Here is a 4,328-nt window from a genome sequence, read left to right on the forward strand (position 1 = left end):
TGTATAAATGAACTTTGCTGTGGAGCTTTTAACTCTTCTTTATAGAAGAAGGAGAGATAGTAACTATTTGGAACCTGGCCCGTCTTCCTCAGCCTAGTATCTACTATCCTCCATGTGCTTTGGGCGATAACATCATCCTTGACCATAAACCATGTTGGGAGGGAAATATGGGTATAATGTGCCCATCGCTACTATGTTTGAAGCAAACAGTTTACAAATTAGCCACCCTGGATAACAATTCAAGTAGGCACCAAGGACTTTCTCAATGAAACAAAAACAGGCATCTGATGATTAAAAAAAGAGAGAGAATAATCTGGTCTATAAGCAGTAAATACTGTTTTCTCCAAGCAACTTCTAAACAAATCGTTTTTTTATTAGTTCATAACATAAAATACAAAAATACAAAATAAAATAGTAGGAAAATAGGGGAGTGAGAAAGGAAGGGGAAAGTGTAAGGAAAGGGGGGGGAATGAAAAAAAAGGCATTGACTTCCAATTCCATTTGGTGTAGTAAAATAAGATAATAACATCAAAGCCATTTCTATAACAAACAAAGCTATCTAATCGGTTAAATCCAAAAATCAAAGTTTCATTCATTTTTTCAAGAACAAAGTCCACAGGGAGGGAGCCACCCCAGAGAAGGCCCTTCTTCTTGGTCCTGCTAGCTGGACCTCCTTAAGAGAGAAGACCCACAGCACTCCCTGCCTCCCTGCTCTGGTGGGCCAGGTACATATAACTGGGAAAAGATGGTTCTTCAAATAAATTCTGGTTTTTTTCTCAATAGAAGGAATCAAGCACTGTTTATCGGGAGAATTTGTTCTTTCCAAAAGTCTGCAACGGATCTCTGCAGTCCTTAGTCATCTCCGCCGGTTCAATAGTCAAAACCTGGTAATGCCTGCCAGAAAACATAGCCTTTGCTTGAACTTTTAAATGATAATTTGATGAGGAAGAGTAACAGTCATTTAGAGCTGGCTGAAGAAGGCTTCATAATTCTGCTAATGCCCTTTGCGATAATGCCAGGAAGAACAAGATTAAGATTACAGTGTCCTGTGAAATAAATTTGGGTAGTTTAGGAATGTCTTTTTAATGTACGTCCTTGGTTGAAGAACTGTGCGCTTTGCTGTGAGACGGTGGTCCTTTTTTACTATTTGTTCGACTTTGGGAGGAACAAAGGTGGAGCAACGAGTGACACAAGGAGCAATTGTCTTACTACCAAGATTATCTTAGTCAACTATATCTGCCAAAGGAGTGACAGATGTCCCAGCTATATTTCCTTCATCTAGCTCCGTGTCTCACGTAGCTAAATGTATACATTGTTAGAATGGACGTGCTAGACTTTAGAAGGTCCATTTTCTCCCTTCTCTTTCCTGTCTCAATAGCTGCAGATTGGCATAGATTTCACCAAACGAATATTCTGCTGGAAACACTGATGAAAACATCTTGACTAGCAATACACATCTTCATTTCAAGTTTTTTTTGCTGCCAGATGCACCAAGGAGAAATCAATTAGTTTTGAACAATTACAGTGTTAAGTGTTAAAAGGACAGCTCTCGTCTGAGTGTTCAAAATCAATTGTCAAAACAATATAAAATTAATAACTCCGTAAATCTAACCTTTTTTTTGGGGGGGTAGCTACACAGCCAAGAGGAATTGAATGGTTTGAAATCAGGTGCCAGATTTCATTAGTGTCGGCTTTCGCTTTACCAAAGCTACGTGAGCAGCTTTTAACATGAGTGATCCTCCTCAAACAATGCTAATATGGTTGATGAGTTTTGCTTCATGTTCTCTTGTTTCTGGAATGGTTGGGACATTGTGTGACCGTGTGATGCCACCAGTTGCTTATTCTGCTCTAATGAGCTTGTAGGAATTTGGCAGCAGAGATATTTGGGCCATTCTTTCTCCCCTTCCTTAGCAATTCTAAACCGATAGAGAGGAAAATAAGTCAAAGTCCTGACAAAAGAAAAAATTCTCCTTTGATATGAGCTTATCTCCTGATGATTTCATAAACTGTCATGTGTGAAAGACCAGGTCCACGCTGAAGGTCCAATTAGACTGATTTATTATCAACGAACAGTTGGCAATTCCAACTAACTACTTGGAATTAGATAACGGCCAATGGAATTCAAGAGGGGGTTGGACTTCGTTGTTTACGGCTGCATAGGGATTCTAGACGGATCCCTCTTTTATCTCCACCCTCAATTTCTGCTACTCCTCCTCCTCCATAAACATATCCTTGCAGTATTTTTGGAAACGGTATGGAAGTTTCCTGCTATGCATTCTACCCCACATTTTAACATCACTTTTCAGATTTTCTGGCAGTGCACATTCTTCAAAACATTGAATGGAATTTTCCCTTGGTATTGAATGGAACTATAAGAAACCAAGGTGGTGGTAGATACCCCAGAGAAGATTTTCCCATGAAAGGTGGAAGATCTGTAACCATCCCTTGACAGCCCAATCACTGCTGAAATTCCAGAACCCTTACCTCATCCATAAGATGTTTTTGACCTCTTTTTGGAGGGACTGTCTCCATCAAATATTGGGAATAGGAGAAGTAACCTGATTCTCTCCCACCTCACAGAGTAATGTTTCATCCATCAGTGTCCAGCAATTAACGAATTTCGTTGGATTTTAATTATGTTGGTAAACTTCCATTTATAAGCCTTTGAATCATGGCAAAGATTATGATCTTGAAACACTAGGAAGATTGAGAAAGAGAAAGTTGGAGGATTGGACTCTAAATGCGGTTGTCCTAATGCACCATCTGCTTATCTTTTATGATGTCTAAACCCTTATTTGGTCTTTTTTTTTTTTTTTAATTTGGAAGAACAGAGGTGCCGTGTTTAAATTTTCATTTTAGAAAGCAGATGGGGGAGAAGTAAAAAAAACTGTCTTCCTCTTCATTCTCCTCTTTATGTAGAGCCAAGCTGGAACACATCCTAAAGCCATGCATACATGCAGCAAATGGGGCAGCCATGTGTGTCTTTGCAATCCATTTGTTTGACTCCTGTTTATAGAGATTCTTTACGGCAGAGCTTGGCAAAACGTGTGTTTATGGTCTCAAGAGCCGAGCAGATCATTTAACTGTCATTTCTTTGATTAACCTTCACCTGACCTTGCTCCCTTAGGCAACATTACTTCTATTTGTTCTAAATACGAGTCTCACTCAGGTAGACACATCTCTCATTTAAAAAAAAAATCCCATGTAATTTCCATAGATGTTTTCAGATACTTTGAGCCGAAGTTGTTTCTACAATGGGCTGGTATTTTGAGGAGTAGGAAAAGCGTATATGGCTGCATACTGAAAGCCTAACTGGATGGGAAGGGGTGGGAAGAAGTCACAGCGTGCAAAATGCTATAACTTGTGTGCTGGTACATAATGGTCATTGGTATCTGATTGGCTTCAGTAGACCATTGAGTACAATTCAAAGATCTACCTTTAATCAAGGAAGGCCTTTGTGGCTTGGTCTTTGGGTTCTTAGATGATCATCTCCATTGGGTAGAACCTTCTTTTCTTGTGTCCCAAAGGTGCTTTTTCAAAAGACAACTGGACTTTGTTTTTCCTTGAAGACATCCACTCTCCCAAAACAAAACCCAGCTGCCTTTTGAAAAAGCACCTTTGGAACCACCATGACCTGGATAATTGAACATCTCCACAAACTTCTTCTCTCGTGTCTTCATCTTGAGCTGAGATGTTGAGAATCAACACCTGTTTCTATCTCCCTCCTAGAGAAGAACATCTAGGGAATCCACAGTGAGAGGGGAAGCTCCCGGGGGCAAGATAAGCTTGTGGGTTGGAAACTGCCCGTGTTGCTTTAGGTGCGTGAGCAGGGTATAAAGATAAGAAAGACAAGATGTATAATAATACCTTTGCATCTGATAATTTCAGGAAGAAAGGAACAAAGAGGCCCTCAACTTTATCAAATATCCTACTGAAATGAGAATAAATGCAAGAACCATTAAGATGAATGGTGTGCTCTGCTTGGAATATTATCAAGAATCCCACCATCTTATGAGAGAGAGGAAGAAGAGGTAGGTTTTGTTTCCTACCAGATGATTTTTTGGGGGGGGTCCTTTTTAATTTAATTCCTTTTAATTTCAAAATGGCAGAGAAGCAGGTGCCGAAGTAGCATCTGTACCACAAAGGTGAATGGTATGGATAGAATTTTCCTTCTTCAACAGGTTCATCAATGAGCAAATTTAAGTGATTTTTCTGAACTAGCCTCAGCCCAACTTTTTTCTGCTTTTAAAGAGAGAGGCTCTTCTTTAAAGAGAGAAATGTTTCTAATACAGGTAGTCCTCAACTTACAATCATTCATTTAGTAACCA

This window comes from Protobothrops mucrosquamatus, unplaced genomic scaffold (genome assembly GCF_001527695.2).
Source record: "Protobothrops mucrosquamatus isolate PMUCROS unplaced genomic scaffold, P.Mucros_1.0 scaffold2264, whole genome shotgun sequence".
In the NCBI taxonomy this organism is placed as follows: Eukaryota; Metazoa; Chordata; class Lepidosauria; order Squamata; family Viperidae; genus Protobothrops; species Protobothrops mucrosquamatus.